At 39.5% G+C, this 17,424-nt stretch overlaps 1 long non-coding RNA gene across 1 annotated transcript; it reads left to right on the top strand.

The window, feature by feature from the left end:
• Window positions 1-2,969: 2,969 nt before the first annotated feature.
• LOC135322075 (uncharacterized) lies at window positions 2,970-16,837 on the top strand. The gene is made up of 3 exons (XR_010382387.1): window positions 2,970-2,989; window positions 13,562-13,612; window positions 16,578-16,837. It is a non-coding gene; the product is annotated as an uncharacterized LOC135322075 (long non-coding RNA).
• The last annotated feature ends 587 nt before the right edge of the window (window positions 16,838-17,424 follow it).

The raw sequence follows: 17,424 nt of genomic DNA, 5'->3' as shown, positions 1-17,424 counted from the left end.
TGCAGTCTTTGATCAGTCAAAAACAGGATGAGAGCCTCAGTGCTCATCAGAGTAGGAGAATGCATAGTAAAGCTGTCCACCTGTTAGGCTTACCAGTAATTTTTTTAGAGATCACAGCCATCATGACATGATAACATTTTTTATTTTCATTCAAACATTAAGTATTAAGAACTAAGGGTACCTTTGAAGGCTCTATTATACACATACATGCTTGGAAATAACAAAAAACCCTAATTGCTGCTTTACTATTTCTCAGTATTTAGTGGAAAGTGTGTGTGAGTGATTCTTAATATACTGCATCATATTTACAAATCTTCCACAGAAAAAAATACAGAAAGTTGGTATTCCTCAAACTTAAAGTTAGATAGAATTCCTCAGATGTGAAAACTACTTTCTTTTGAATGTGTGATGCTTTTCTACTGTAAAGAATAAGCACTTTGTCCTGATTTATGTACTTTTTATAAGATGATATAGTGGTGTCAGTATAGCACACATCACCAGCTAGAGTTCAGGGATTTTTATTCAACTGCCGAAAAAAGAGTAGGTTAAAAATAATGTATATCTCGTGTGTCTTTTTTTATTTCAGCCTATGCATTTAGAGTATTTGCAGGCACTCCAAGACAAACGTAAAACAAAAATCAAAACAAATGTGCGTAATGCCCTTTACACACATGCCTTAATTTTTTTTTTTATACTGTCCAGTTTTGATATTCTTTTAAGTAACTTGAATGAAGTACTCCGTATGTCTGAAATGACCCAGATGGCATCCAGGCCATTTGTAAGTGAATCTGGCCTTTGTATTGCATGGGGTTGCTCCGGGCCTACTTAATCACTTCCTGGATATGGGCGGGAACTTACTGGTCCAACTTTGTTCTTGAGGCCAATTTATGTTGCCTTAAGGCAACAGCTCTTCTCACAGGAGAAAGTATTTGGTGTTAAGAGACAAAGGACAAAACATAAAAATAACCCATCATAAGCCTTTCCCTAATACACTAATTGTGGGAATTCCAAAATTTCTCAGACCCAGTGTGCTATTTATTAGAAAAGATGCTTCCTTGAGAGAAGGTATGTGTGTTCTAAAAGGAAGCCATTTCTAATGATCCCTAAAAGATTCTGTTTTATAAATATTCAGGCAGTGTCAAAAAGATTTTTTGAGTATTTTGGAGGCTAGCAAGAGAACGATTAAGTCTGTTCGTGAGTAGGCCAGAGGTTGTGGTACCCTCCTAAGCCAAAAATGTGCTGGTAGGGGTTTAACTAAACTGACTCTTTGGGAAGTGGGGTGGGGCTTGGTTTATAGTATTTGCCTATTTGTGTAGCGTAAATATTCCCAACATGGCCAGTTTCAGATTACCAACGTGGTGACAATGAGGGTTGGGAAAAGATGCTCAGTAGCACAACATTAGACAGTATTTCTCCCATACAGGTGCAGTAGGTGTACATCTCAAGAACAGAGAAAATGGTAAAATAAAAAATAATTACAGAGGGATGAGTTTTTAGTTTTAGTACCATTGTTTTTAATATGATACAGTTTATCGTAGTTTGTGTGATTTAATCTTAGTGATGGCAGTGTTTAACAGCTGGCTCCCTGTTACTTAACAGTTGGCTTGCCTACTCCAACACATCACCGTTCTTAATCTTTAAGAGCTGCTTTTGAGCTTGTTTTTCCCTGAAACTAGAGATGGTTAAGAAGCCCATGGGCATTGGTCCAGCCAAGCTCTAGGTAATCCTTAGTCCTGGGTTCTGAGTACAACTGGGGTAGACATAGAGTCAAATTACTAGTGGTCTGGGATCAAATATGATTCAGTAAATGTTATAATTGATATTCCCAAATATTTAAATGAATTGGAAGTTTAAAGGATATTTGAGAGCTGATTTCCATCTTAACCCATTCTTCACATGTAGTTATTTTTAAAATCTTACTATCTGTCCAATTTTTAAAGGGTTCTGGGAGAGACTTCACAGTCTCCTAGTAGGTTTCACAGTTGTTCAGGGCCAGGTCAGATCACTGAAATGTCCTTTCTGAGGTTGGGCCAGGACCAAAACAATACATAGGAAGAACTGGACATGACTTTTCCTCTGATGTCTGCCACATCTTTAGTCTCACAGGATTACAAAGTTCTTGGCCTGTCTCTGAAATAGATGTTATGATCCTAAATTTTATCAAGCAGTTCTCTCTAAGCGACTAGGAAAGGAAATGAGTAGAGCTGGCAGCCAAGAAGCATGAACCATCCCAATAATTCTTGAGCAGAAAAGTCTAAATTGTAAACACGATAATACTTTTTTTGTGTGAACATGATTGGAGTAAAATATAAAACATTTTCCAGCTAACGTGGCATCATTTGTAAGAGCAGTTACAGTGTGACAGATGGTAGGAAGATGCTTTAAAATTGTACATAAACTCCCTTTCAGGGTGTGCTTCTTGAATACTGTCTATATACCTGGAGGAAAATGCACTGCATGATGAAATGGCCCTTTGTGGTGAATTTATGTTATACTTACACCAGCTTGATTTTTTAAAAATTATTTGTGAGAAGTAGAGGTCAGGTAACGTGGCTGTCTCTGGAAGTACTCATTGAATCTCAAGCCTAAAGATTTCTATTAACCAGGATTGGCAAACTGCCCCCGAGAGCCAAATCCAAGGCGTGTTTTTCACAGCCCTTGAGCTAAAAGTATCTTTTTACACTTTTTTAAAGATAAAAATAGACGAGATTATGCAACAGAGGCTGTATGTGGCCTGCAAAGCCTGAAATATTTACTACCTGACCCTTTACAGAAAAAATTTGCCAGCTTCCAAAAGATCAAAAACTGACAGGCCATGGTCTAGATATGACCTGTGAGGTATTTTATTTTGCTCAGACTTTCATTGTTCATTTGCATTAGTTGCTAGCATGTCCACGTATAAAATGTCACATGCAAATTGAGATTTTCAGCTTCTTTTGGTAACTGGGTGATTTAGCAACCCGCATGGCAAGCAGCAAGCCCACTAGAGGTGAGTAGGACTGGCCCAGCGGTGACTGGTTCCTTTCTGAGAGGGAAGCCTCCCAGCTTTCTTTTTCAAGTCACAATTTTGTTCCAAAGTTGATAAACCAACTTGAGGTCAAACTTTAGTTTCAACTTTTCAAATTCCAGGAAAAAAACCTTGGTGCTATTTTTATTGTTGAGATTGTATTAAATGTATAAATTAACATAGAACTGGTAATCTTGATGATGATGAAACAGTCTATTCAAAAACAAAAGAATGTCTTTCCATTTGCTCAAACATACTTTTGTGTTTTTCCAATAGTTTTATAGTTAACTTCACGTAGAATTTTCAATTTTCTTAAGTTTATTCTTAAGTATTTTATTTTTTTGTTGTTGCCATTGTAAATGGAGTTTTCCATCTTATTTTATTTATTTTATTGAAGTTTGGTCAGTGTACAATGGTGTGTTAATTTCTGGTGTACCATCTTATTTTCTAACCAGTTATTATTTATGTATCTGAAGGCTATTGATTTAACATATTAACTTTACATCCTGCTATCTTCCTAAATTCTTTTTTGATTGAGTTTGTTTTATAATTAATTCTCTTAAGTTTTCTAGGTATCCTATCATGTCATTTTCACATAGAAATAGTTTTAATTCTTCTAACTGTTATGCTTCTAATTGTTTTCTCTTATCTAATTGCATTGGCTAATACCACTCTTAAAACTGTAGTGGAGATAGAGAGCATCTTTGTCTTGTTTCTGACCTTAGTAGGGATACCTTTGTAATTCTGCATTAAGTAGAAAGTTGGCTTTTTATAATATATAATTGGTAATGTTAAGGAAGTATTAATCTAGAAGTATTTTCTCAAGAATTTGTATAAGGAATGCTTCTTGAATTCATCAAAGGATTTTCCTCATCTATGTAGCTAAGCATATGATCTTTCTTTTAAAATCTACTAATGTGAATGACATTAATATACTTCCTAACACTCAATTATCCATACATTCCTGGCATACAACCTACTTGGCCATGGTGAATTATTCTCTTAATATGATGTTAGAGTTCATTAATAGTTTGTTTAGATTTTTTTGCATCAATTTTCATAAGTGAGTCTCATCTGTAATTTTTTCTTTATGTGCTATCTCTATAGATTTGGGTATCAATGTTTTACCTGCTTCTTTAAAAAGATTTGGAAATTTTATTTCATTTCATTTGCTCTGAAACAATTTACGTAACACTGCGACTACCTAGTCTCCAGAGATACTTCATTATAATTTTAAATAAGAATAAAAACAAAAATTGGATCATTCCATATATATGAATCAATGCTATTTTGTTTTCCATTTAAAAATTTGAAGTTTGTTCAGAAAGTTTGTTTTGCTTGCTATGTATTACTTCTTCATAGAGATGGACTAAGATTGATAGACATTTGGTTTGTTTTCAGTTGCATGCTATTTCAGAAAATATTTTTAAAGACCATTTCCAAACATACCTGCTTGCACATTTATGGGTGTTCTGAAGATGAATCCCTTGACAAAAGAAAAGAATCCCTATTCATGAAGAAAGGATCTTGTAAAGAGAATATAAGAAACATAGGACAGAGCTGAATTTTATAGAAAAGAGGTTGAAGGGTAATGGCTTTGAGGGCTTTTTAACTTGCTTTTTCCATGGATTTTCTGAAATGAATTCTAAGTAATTCTTTATTAAAAAGATTTGTGAAAAATGAGCTGGGAGTCTTATTATCAAAAACAGATTTGTAAAAATTGCTGCCTTTTAGCTGGAATGTATTTTTGTTTTTATTATTTATTTATTTATTTTTAAATTGAAGTTTAGTCAGTTACAACGTGTCAATTTCTGGTGTACAGCACAATGTCCCAGTGCTGTAGTTGGAATTTATTAATGAAAAAAAATGTGTAATTAATGCTCAAGTGTCTTTAGGTTAAAGATTAGCTTTTAATAGTTAAATCCCAACTGCTTTCTGAAAAACCTCTGTAAAATGTACCTGACCAATTTGCAGACTGGGTTTGATGCAGAAAAAGGGCGAGTTATTTTGTAAGCCCAAACTTGGAAGGTGTCATGTTTCTCATAACATTTTGAAAAGTAACTATGGGAACTTTTTACAAATTTAAATTGAACAGATGTGTGACTTTTTTCTGTCCAGTTGTGGTTGTTACCGTTGTACTTCCTGCTTACGTGTTTCCTGTGTTATGAGAGCTTTGGAGACCCACACCTGACTGAGTTTAACTTGCTTAGCAAGTTTCCATCCAAGCAGATTTGGTCTGATGCTGATGTCAACTGGAACAAATATTTTGCCTTTAAGGGCCCTAATACAATCAGTTTGTGTTTACAGGGACTGAAATGGTCTGCGTGTTTGTTTGTTTTTAACAGATAAAATATACTTTTAATGACAACAATTTCCTTAGTGGATCCAGAAAGATAACGTCTTTTTTGAAACGGTGTCAACATTTTGACATAGCACACCTTCAGGGAATAAAATATCTGGATATCAATATTATTTTGCATAACCATAACTGAAAGTATCTAAGAAGTTGCTTCACTTTTCTCAAATGTGGACAGAAGATTTAGAAGCAGTGACAGCCATGTTATATTGCAGTGTTAACTATGTTCTAATAAGATCATTTAACGAGTAAGGTGGTAATGTGGGAACTAAATATATTTTGAAGGGTCGGATGACCTTCTCTCTACTAGAAAAAGGCTCCTTGAGGGCATGTTAATTTTTCATCTCTGTAGGCCCCAGAGCACCTCACGAAGTATTTGGCACAAAAGAATTACAGCTTCATAATCTCCTGCCTCAAATAGATTCTCAGCATTGCTTATCAACATTTTTACTTAAAGCTGTAACTGGCCTTATTCCAGAAAGGCTGTAAAGCAGCTGTTACTTTCAGTCAGCTTTTCCTGTCAGTCCCTAAAACTATTTCAAACATTTACCACCCAGGCCTCTGTACTCAGCCCAACTTTTCTCAATTTTCTCTATTAAAAAAAAAAAAATTAAATTTGAGCTCTTCAAGCATAAATCTCAACTCCCTAACCCCCCACCTCTAATTATTTCCACACCCATGCTTCTGTGGAGGCCAGCCTCTCTGCTATGTCCATGACCCAACTCCCTCATGGCTGCTCCAAGACCTTCATCTTCCTCCTCTTCCTCTCCCTCCAGTGTCTTCACTCTTCCTTTCTGCTGTCTGGTCTTTTGTCACACCCCTACAGTGTTTCATCAGACTACATTGCCAGACAGAGCAAAGTAACGTTCCTCCCCTTGTATTCTGACCCCCTAGGGCTCGGCCAGGTTGCTCAGGTTGATTTTTGAACATTTTATTCACATTCACTTTTTCTCCATTTATTAAGACATTTGAACATTCATTTACTAATCTCATATTTGCCAGGCATTATATTAGATGTTGATGATACGAAGATAAATGAGTTCTATGGTTCTTTCCTCAAAGAATTCCAATTAAGTGAAGGAGGCAGACACACAAACGGGATGAGAAAACTGAAGAAGGCCAAGGCGAGGAGCCCACAGGGTGTTAAACGCGAATGTGGAAGAGGCGCACCGCTCACCGACCTAGACCCACACTCCTTAGGGTTTAGATCCATAGACAGAAAACCGACTCCGGGTGAGTCCACCTCTGGAAATCACTCTCCCAATTCTTGATATTTGTTTAATAAATCCCTAGTGGGAAGCACCATTATATTTTAATAAGTAAACAGTCATTTTTAAATTCTAAGAAAAAATATATATATAATTTATTGCTATCCAAAATTTCTACAGACCATATGCTACTTTTTAATAAAGGAGGGAAATAACATATTTATAATTGCTTGTGTTTACTCACACACACAAAAAAACCCTGAAAGGATGCACAGGACACTTATTAGTCATGGTTATTTATGTGAAAGGGAGGGATTTTTCCTGTGCTTTTTATAAATTTTATTTTTGAACTATATTTTGCTTGTACAAAAAGTTGAATTACAACAAAGAAATCCTTAGAGGTCTCGGCACCATCTGGCCCCAGCTTTTCAATCTTATTTTCCACTTCTCTGCAACATGAAACAAATCAAGCTGGTCTTGTCTCTTAATTAAAGAATCGTGAGGATGCAAGTTTTGCTCATCTGAGCCTTTCATCAGGCATGTCCTCTGTCTAAGCCCTGTTTCTACAAGGTGCAGCTCAAATCCAGCATCCCTCATGAGACCCTCTGTGATACTGCTCACAGTGACCTGTAAAGCCATTGCTGTCTGTAACAAGTGAAGGTATGTCCACTCACGTGGCACTGGCCACCGCAGCTCTTAACATTACCTAAATCATGTTCGTGTTTGGACGTCTTGTATCCATGAGATTCCCAGCTCATTTCTCCTTGCATCATCCACATATAAATAAAGCACTTAATATTTCTTGAATCAATTAATCCAGTCCCTTCACTGAGGAGGATAATTACTGTCTTAATTAAAACCACTGAATGAAAATAAACAAGCTGTTGGAAGTGTTCCCTAAGTCCCTGGAAGTCTATGGATTTGGATCAAACAAACTTGAGTTCAAGTGCTGGCTCTCACTGTGGATTTAGCCAAAGTTACTTACTATCCCTTAAGCCTTTCTGCCCTGTTTCTGAAATGCAGATGAAACAACTGGCCTCTAAGATGTTGAGTTTGTTTGGAGAATTAAGTGAAATAATGGAGACATAGCAATGAACACTGTGCTCTGTGCTCAGTAGGAGGTAGTCCTCTCATTCTGAACCTTTATAAAGGAAGTTCTTGCCAGAAGAAAATAACATCCTTAACTGCAAATACAGTGACAGGTTACTTTCACAGGCGCACTGCCTTCCAGGGCTGGACTCCACCTGACCTCACCCTCACCCTGGAGCCCGTGCTGTGGCCCGTGGAGGAACCAACTTTCCATGCATCGCGCCCGCCTCCAAGCAGCCTCTGCGTTCAGGGCATCCTCACGCCTCCCAAGACAAGGGAATCCCAGCTTAGAAATCGGGACACAAGCACTGTCCTACGTGGTGGTCAGGGTCTTCAGTAAAATTGCTGATGGGTTAATGGGCTTCTCTGGCCATATCTGGCGATCTGAGCTACCACATCTCAACTTGTTTCTATGGGAAACTATGTTCCAGCCTAACAACTGACTTAGAAATGAGGTATTGGAATGCAGCTTGTTCGGGGACTGTCTGTAGGTCAACGTTCATAACCTCATTGCCAGTGAAAAAGGAAACGACATTTATCCTGCTCTTACTGAAACATACTACACACATATTTTGACAGCTATTTCTTGAGGACACCACCTAGCTAAACTGTTTAAAATAGCAGCCGCCTAAGCCCATCAGATTGAACGGATTTTCTGGGTCTAATTATATTTGTGCTTCTAACTCCAGCAGCTCTGCTGTGCTTGTTCGGTGTCTTCTAGACATTTTTAGAATGTCACATTTTTAAGGAAGGCAGGGGAGCGTTTCCTTTCGCAGCGCTCCTCTTGTGGTTACATAACACTGTGCTAAGGCGGCCGCTCCCTCCCGCCCTCCCTCCTGGAAGGCTTCCTGCCCTTGTATGGTCACTGCTCCACCGCAGTTCCCGGGAATGAGGCGAGCAAGTCCAACCTTATTAGGATCCAAGCTTAAAAGTTAAACAGCTCAGGGGCTAAGATTAAGCATCTCCTGAAATCTAGTCGATACTATATGAATCAACCCCATGGGGCTGGGGACGAAATTATTAGATAGGAAGATAGGTGATCTATGCGAGGTTGGTGTCCTAACCAAAAAAAAAAAAAAAAAAAAAAAAAAAAAAATTACTTATTCTGTTTTAAATTCATCCTAAGTCCTGAAAAGGCATTTAACTCTCCTCTGTTTCCATTTTGTGTAATTACCACAAAAAGCAGCAGGCACGTCTTTTCCTCCGTTTTCCTTCTCTTTCTTTGGTCCTTGTGTCGGTGGGCAAAAGCCACTTCCATGTCCTCTTTGCTATTTATTCCAGGTTTACACTCAATCCCTGTGTCACCCTTCCTTCTAAACTGGTTTCTCTAAGAGAGAGAAGAAAACTGCAGAATCAGGGAGGCTGTTAATTTTCTTCCGTCCCCTCGACAAAGCCAGTTCTCAAGAAGGGGAGTGCAAGCATTTAATCTATCACAGTAAAGCCTTAGTAAGATCTCCCAAGCCCCACCCAGCCCACTTGCCCTGTTTTAAGGGATACTTGTAACTTTCTGAGAATTCTGGAAATTAAGCAAGCTGAAACTTTTTCTTACAAAAGAACTTGGAACACCAGAGATCTCCAGTCCCCTAGGAAATGGCTCCTTTACACCATTCCCAGAGATGAAGGAGAGGTCTTGCCCTGAAACAGAAGTAGACCTAGGTGGTTACTCATTGCTCGGGGCTGTAATCAAGCTTTTCAGGGGCTGCTGGGGAGTAACTGTTCCGGGACCTTGCAAAAGTCCTCATAGAGAAACAGGTGGTTCCTAGTCTTAGGTATTCTGCAGCAGGGCAGATGAACCCCGGCAAGGATAGAGATTCCCTGAGGTGATGCTCTGGGGATCCTCCCAGGCTCCCTAACTCTTGGGAAGTAAATGTGGGAGTGACAGTTGGTACATTCATTCATTCTTTTTTCAACAATACTGTGCCCTTATTAGGTGCTGGAGGTACAGTGGTAGATGAGTTTTCGTGAAGATGGTGGCCTAGTGTGGAAAACATAGAACAAAAATCTATACATACATCATAGCAACTCTACTAAGTATGATGGTGGAAAACTCAGGGTGTAAGAGAGTTTAACTGAGAGACAATTTGGGCTGGGGAGAGATGGTGTGTGGGGAAGGGGGTGTCAGGGAAGAAAACAGCATTAAAACCAAAACCTACAGCTTTGTGGAGGCAGAGGGAACAAGAGTGTGACAATTTCCTGTGGCAAAAAAACCTGGCTTCAGGGGAGTCAATGGGAAAGAGCCCCACGCCCAGGAAAAGGGAGAGGAGGCTGGGCAATCAGAAGGTGACAGACCCTTCAGGGTTTGTAGGAACTGTCACAGATTGTGGACTCTGCGGACGATGGGAATCCATTGAGTGGCTTCAGCAAAAGATTTAACCCAGTCAGATCTGGATTTTTCAAAATCACTCTGACTGCCGTGTAAAGCTGGGGTCACCAAACTTTTAAAATAGTGTCCCTCTACCAATAAAACATTTAAAACCCACGTGCCAATGCAAGTATATTTGTTCTTACATCTTGTTATGTGTATTACAAAATACAGAAGAGGGAGGGTCTAGCTCAGTGCTGGAGCGCATGCTTAGAATGCATGAGGTCCTGGGTTCAATCCTCAGTACCTGAATTAAAAAAATAAATAGATAAAAAATCTAATTATCCACCCCAAAAGTAAATTAAAGAAACAAATAAATAAAATAACTTCAAAAATAAACAAAATACAGAAGAACAGTCATTTTTAAAGGACAAGTTGAAGTCCTAAGTTTTCATCCCACAGCCCACTGGCTCCTCCTGTGATCTCTGTAGCTGCAGGTCCCACTCGAGGGGCTCCTGGTGTGCGGTGTGGACGGAGAACAAGACTGGCCAAGGGGAGACGGGTTACTATAATAATCCAGGTCAGAGGTGCTGGGGGCTTGAATGAGGGCAGGGAAGGAGAGAAGTCAACAGATATTTAACATATTTTACAGGCTGAACAGAGGAGACTGAATGGCTGGTTGGATGGGATGGAGGGATGGAGGGGGAAGGGGCGGGAGGAAGCATATGATGTTAAAAGTGGTTCCCAGTTTCTGGTTCGAGTAACTTCCCAAATGATGCTGTCAAATGACACTTGAAATACAACTGAATAAGAGAAGTCTGCCATTTACATTTTGGAAGAAAAAGTAAATTGAAGAACGCTTACAGTCATTTTAGCTGTGTGTGTGTGTGTTTATTTTTGTGAGAAGGATTGCCTCTAGCCCTCAACTGTTCTGTTCTCAGCTTTTGTATCTCTAAGGGTAGGAAGTTCCAAGATTTAGAAATCTTAGACCCCACCCTTCTCTCTCTCTCCAGTATTGAATACAGGCTGGATTGTAAACCTTACTGGAATATTTTTATTGTTTGCAATTTCAATTGTGATATATATTTAAATATATATATATATGTGTGTGTGTGTATATATATCACATATTAAATTATGTGTATAAAAATTATAACTCCTCCTTTTTCCCACTGACCCATTTTATGACCCTTTTCTTTCTTTTCTTAAACTGAAGTATAGTCAGTTTACAATGTTGTGTCAATTTCTGGTGTACAGCATCATGTTTCAGTCATACACATACAGGCATCTATTCATTTTCATACTCTTTTCCATTATAGGTTACTACAAGATGTTGAATATAGTTGCCTGTGCTCTACAGTAGAAACTTGTTTATCTACTCATAACTTTTTCGTGGTCCATTTTCAGAACCACTTGAGTATTTCAGTCTGTAGTAAGTACACTGAAAATAAAGCTATTCATGGATTTCCACAAAAATAAGAAGAATGGGAGGAGTTACCGTCGTTCTAATACGTAGCTGGCAGGCCTCTTCCACACATGCCCGGAGAACTAGCTGGGCTCCCCTCGCTCACTCAGCCCCTGGCTCGGCTCGTATCTGTAGCCAAATGTCAGCTGCAGGTACTATTTTAAAAGCCCTTTAAAAAACCACAAGTACTTAGAGTTATTATGAGGCGCCAGAAGATAATGAATCTAGAACATTGGGTAAACTGCAGGTTCACGTACGAATGTACATTAACATCTGTGAAACAAAATTATTTTAAAGTGCTCCTGAAGTAGCAACTTATATGGAAACTGAATAAATCAATGTAAGAAGTGTGAAAAGCTGTCCCAGCCACAGCCCTGTGCCACAATTAAAAGTTTGCTGCACAGAAGGGTAGTAGCTGAGTGGTAGAGCATGTGTTTAGCATGAATGGGGTCCCGGGTTCAATCCCCAGGACCTCCACTAAAAAAAATAAGTCTGCTGAATGACTCCAAGTTTGGGGTATTTAGGATGGAAGCAAGATGATTTTCCTAGATGCATACTGAGTAAAAATAGGTATTCTATACCTTGTTAGATGTCCTTAATTACTTTTGCTTCACTTTTTAGTGAAAATAAATTAGTAAGCAAGCCAGAGCTGTGGGCCTGTTTGGTAGTCCTAAATTATAGGAGTATTATCTATAAACTTAGAAATGTCTTGCTAATTTTCTCCAGGAAAGAGAGTTTGAGTAACTCATGAACTAATTTTAGAGAAATGCAAATTTTTCGTCTATATATGCAAATTTACATAAAGACTAGACAATTACTTAAAGTGAAGGGTGCTCTTTAATCAGTGAGGTAGCCAAAAATCATTTGTAACTATCACATTCAGTGCCGGTGTTCAAAAACTCCTGCCTACTATTTACAATAGCCAAGACATGGAAACAGCCCAAATGTCCATCAACAGATGACTGGATGAAGTAGATGTGGTACATATATACAATGGAATACTACTCAGCCACAAAAAAGAATGAAATAATGCCATTTGCAGCAACATGGATGGACCTGGAGATCGTCATTCTAAGTGAAGTAAGCCAGAAAGAGAAAGAAAAATGCTATATGATATCACTTATCTGTGGAATCTAAAAAAAAGGTCACAAGTGAACTTATTATTTATAACTTAGATGACTGATTTCCTGAATGTGTGTAAGCACATTTGACTGTCCTTTATGACTGGATCACCGCATTCTGTTGATTCTTATTTTGTGGTTGGCTTTACTCCTTTGATAACTATGTAAGTTTAAAAAGCTGAAGCTCTAAACTGTTCTTAGAAACAATGGACAGTACATATATGTAGGTTAAAAACTTTGTGAAGTATATTGTATATACGAATTTACATGCAATGTATTGTATATGTGCAGTCAAACTGTGTCAATTTTACCTAAGAAAACTGAAAAATGAAAAAAAAGTAATAAAGGAAAGTAAAAGCAGGCTTAAAAAAACAACCCCTAAAAGCATGAAGGAAGGGGAGTAGCCAAAATATCTCGGCCAGAAATGAAGGGAAGACGTCCCTGCTATTAGAAGCAAACTCCTCTAAGAGCTGCCTGCCTAGGGGACTTCTTTGCAGCAGGTAATGTCTATGAACAGAGGACCAGCTGTACAAGCCCTTGATAGTTGGTAAGAGCCCAAAACTGTGGCACAATCTTGGGAAACAGGGTGAGGTTAAATTTCCCATCCTTCAGGATGGGATCTGAAATGGAAAAGAAGTTGAGGTAGAAAATAAAAACATATTTCTGCAGAAATGAGTTTGGGGACTGATATTTATAACCACTACAAAGGGCAAACTCTTTTTTGGTATAAGTGCGGCAATAAACTTCAGCTTAGCCTGTCTGAGCACTGGTACACGCCCCAGAACAGCAGGATGGGAAGGGGTGAGGGTTAACCACACCGGCACTCTAAAATGAAAAGATGCAGAAGGGGTTCTGGGGACCAAGTCAGAGTCACTTAAACCGAGTCAAACCGGAGGAGACATAGAAGGTTGTATAGGGTTGGAATTTTTGGCAGGTAGCGAAGGCCCTGATGAGAATTTAGATTTCAGAAGCAACTTACCCACTACAACTCTCTTTTATTTCTATTTTTCCAGAAGACACTATTGCTGTGAAAGAAGACCTATAACTCCAGGAAACAGTGGGAGGTAAGCGCTTCCCTAGGAATCTCTCTGAGTTGCCAGGAAGCACCAGGCAAGCTCACACATACAGAATTTACCTCCCTCGCACCCTAGACGCCTGGTGGCAGGTGATCGCAGCCAGAAGGCAGCCCTGACTCCCTCCCCCACTGCCTGCCGTGTGCAAATGTGCCAGGAAGAACCACTGGGATTGCAAAGGCCAAGGAGGCTCTTGAAAGCAGCGAGTTGTGTTTGCTAGAGGAACGGCCTGCGGATACGTTGGGGGAAATGGAACTCAAGATGTGAAGACAGAGAGATGGGCAGTAGCAGGGTGACAGGGACCAGCCCCTAAGAGGTGTCGAGAGAGAAGCAAAAGGGAAATAACAGGGAACCGAGCAGAGAAAGCATCGCCACCACAGGGGGATTTCTAATGGGAGGGGAAGTGAGAACCACAGAAATAGAAAGAGGAACTCGGGGACCAGAGGGCTTTATTTCCCAGCGTGCTCCCCACCCACGTCCCCCGAAGATGCAACCACATTGGGGGAAAGAGACACAGGAAATGTCCCTCGCACCTTCGACCCTGATTTGGTGCTGGCTAAGCTGCCAGCTCTTTAAAAGGGCATTGCCACGTTGGAATGGAATGAGGGATGTTCCCAGACTGGAATGTGGGTTGTTTGCAGGCAGAGAGGAATGACGTCCCCATCCAACTTTGATGCTCCTACTTAAAAAAGAAAAAAAAAATTACAAACTGACACTTTTTATGTGGTGTTCATGAGGGAGAGAAGGAGAGAAAGAGGGTGGGAAATTAAGAGGAAAGCCTTGTCTTCCAAGAAGTTATTTTATCACGCATTTAATCAACTCTTGCTCGAAGCTAATTATAAAAATAAATCGTGCACCTCTGCCTGCGTCAGGCAGCTTGCAAACTTCAGGTGCAGTTTGAGAGAGTCACTGTCATGTTCCCAGTTGTGATTCAAAAGATATTTATTAAGAGCTAAACCAAATTTTTGAGCATAAACATTCAATCAGATCAGATGACTTTTTAATAAAATGTGAATATAACATTTTTATTCACATATTACGCTTAAGTAATGAATAGACTCCTTAAATACATCACAAGAATTTAACAATCAAACCTTTTTTCCGATCTTATTGAGATATAACTGACATATAACATTGTATAAGTTTAAGGTGTACGACACAATGATTTGATAAATGTATATACTGTGAAATGATTGCCACCATAAATCTAGTTAACATCTGTCACCTCACAGGGTTATACATTTCTTGTCTTGTGATGAGGACTTTAAAGATCTACTCTCTTGGCAACATTCAAATAGACAATTTAAAAAAGGCATTTACTAAGATAAAACAAATTTACAAGTCTTGCCCTATGTTTTGGGAACCAGACATAGATTACATCAGGTTAAAATAGCTAGAAAAAAGAACTGTCACCAGATGAGGGCCTACACTTAAAAAAAAGTTTTACATTGTGGTAAGTTATACATAATGCCAAATTTACCATTTTAACCATTTTTTAAAATTGAATTACAATGTGTCAGTCTCTGGTGTACAGAACAATGTCCCAGTCATGCGTATACACACTTATATTCATTTTCATATTTTTTTCAGTTAAAGGTTATTACAAGATATTGACCATAGTTGCCTTATGTGGAATCTAAAAAAAAAGTAAAGGAGATTTTAACCATTTTTAAGTGTGGCGTTCTGTACCACTCAGTACATTCGCATTCTTGTGTAACCATCACCACTGTCCACTTCCAGAGTTCCTTCATCTTCCCAAACTGAGACTCTCTACCTATTAAACAGTAACAGCCCCGTCCTCCCGTCCCCCAGCCCCTGGCAGCCACAACACTCTGCTCTCTGGGTCTATGAGTTGACTGGTGTAGGCACTTCATGTAAGTGAAATCTGAGAGTGTTCTTTTGTGACTGGCTCACTTGATTTAGCATGATGTACATCCATGTCATAGTGAGTGTTAGAACTGTCTTCCATTTTAAAACAATTTTTTTAAGTTGAAGTACAGTCAGTTACAATGTGTCTATCTCTGGTGTACAGCACAATGTCCCAGTCATGCATATACACACATATATTCATTTTCATATTTTTTCCATTAAAGGTTATAACAAGATATTGAACGTAGTTCCCTGTGCTATACAAAAGAAACTTTTAAAAAATCTTTTTTTATATACAGTGGCTAACATTTGTAAATCTCAAACTCCCAGATTTGTCCCCTCCCTCCCTCTTTCCCCAGTAACCATAGGATTGTTTACTAAGTCTGCAAGTCTGGTTCTGTAAAAACAATTTTTAATTTATTTTTTGGTGTTCCATTTTAAGGCTGAACAGACCTGTATTTTTTAAGAGGGAGATGTGATGCAAAGGGTCTTCTTTTTCTAAAAAAAAAAAAAAAACCAAAGTATATCTTTCCACATCACTTTTTAAAAACAACTATGGCAGCGAATACATCTTCTAGCATTTATTTGGTTGCCAAAGAGGCTGGGGCTGGACTTCAAGGGCCTCGTTCAAGGGCCTCTTAGTTTCTGAGATGGGTTCTTTCTGATCTCACAGACAAGAGACCGAATCCAGACCCTTGTCTCTGTTTGTGGGTGAGACTGAGGCCTGAGTGCACCCTCAGCTCCCCTGACTTCCTCCTCCCCTCCCTCCCTGACCCCTGACTCCCACGGTGGTTTTCTGGGTAGAACGTATGGGGAGTGGAATTCTTGACACAGGAATATCTTTCCTGCATCCAAATTTTGGACACTTTGAGTGTTGAGCTGGGTTCTGGCTTTTAGGTAAAACGAATTAAAGAAATTCCTAACCTTTCTCCTCTCAGCTTTCACCTTAATTTCAAAAGTCTGCCTTTTACTGAATTTTTACTGAAATAAGACTCTCTTTATCAGCTCTAAAATGGCTTTGGGGGCAGCTTTTGACCTTATCGCCCCACCCCCAATGAAAAAATCCTTTTCCTTGAACTCACTGCAGGGCGTCCGCTGTCAGGCAGATGGGAATGCCACCTTATATTCTGAAAGGACCAGCTGGCCCTGACGGTGCACCCCCAAACTCAGTGGGCTCTCAAGTCTCTGGTGTTGAACGCAGCACATCGGCAGCACCAGGACTTGGCAGGAACCCACCGGCCCGTCCAGTCACGCCCAGGACAGGAGCCAAAGGGGATGAGCATTTACAAGAGCAGCGCACAGACCTGACCTGCGTGGAGATAATGCAAAGCGCCGACATAAGGGAAGTGGGAGACATTAGAATTTTTCTACCTTTGAAAGATTTTTAGATATACGCATATATACCTGAAAATCTATTCAGATAGACTTTTAAAGCCTTGGATAAAATTTTCTTTTGAGGGAGTACGTTCATGTCTCTTACAAGTCATCCTGAGCTGTTTTCACCTAAAGTTATTTTCTGGAAGATTAAAACGAGTGAAGCCCTCTCCTTTCAAGCCAGACAAGAAAGTCAGTTGTCGGCCCCGTCAAGTGAGCTGAGGAGAGGAAACTGTAGCCCCTGCAGTTCAGTGTCAAGTTAGACCACTGACTGTTCCACTGAATAAAGGGGAAGGAAGGCCTAAGGTCAGGAGTGGAGGGAACCTCTTCCTGGAAGGGGAAAATTCGGGAATGAAGAAGGCCCGGGAATTCATATCTCTAGACTCAGCTCTCAGGGACATTTCTGCCTGATGTAAAAAATCCTGCCCCACCCACCCATGCTCATGGGTGTGCTGGTCCCTGGCCTTGACTCAGACTCTGCCCAGAGATGGTCAGGGATGTGTCACCAACTACATCCAACCACTCTGCGCCCGTATTCAAGTCAGAAGGCTACATTCTAA

This window comes from Camelus dromedarius, chromosome 1, assembly GCF_036321535.1.
Source record: "Camelus dromedarius isolate mCamDro1 chromosome 1, mCamDro1.pat, whole genome shotgun sequence".
In the NCBI taxonomy this organism is placed as follows: domain Eukaryota; kingdom Metazoa; phylum Chordata; class Mammalia; order Artiodactyla; family Camelidae; genus Camelus; species Camelus dromedarius.
This window is presented reverse-complemented; position numbering and strand designations above follow the sequence as displayed.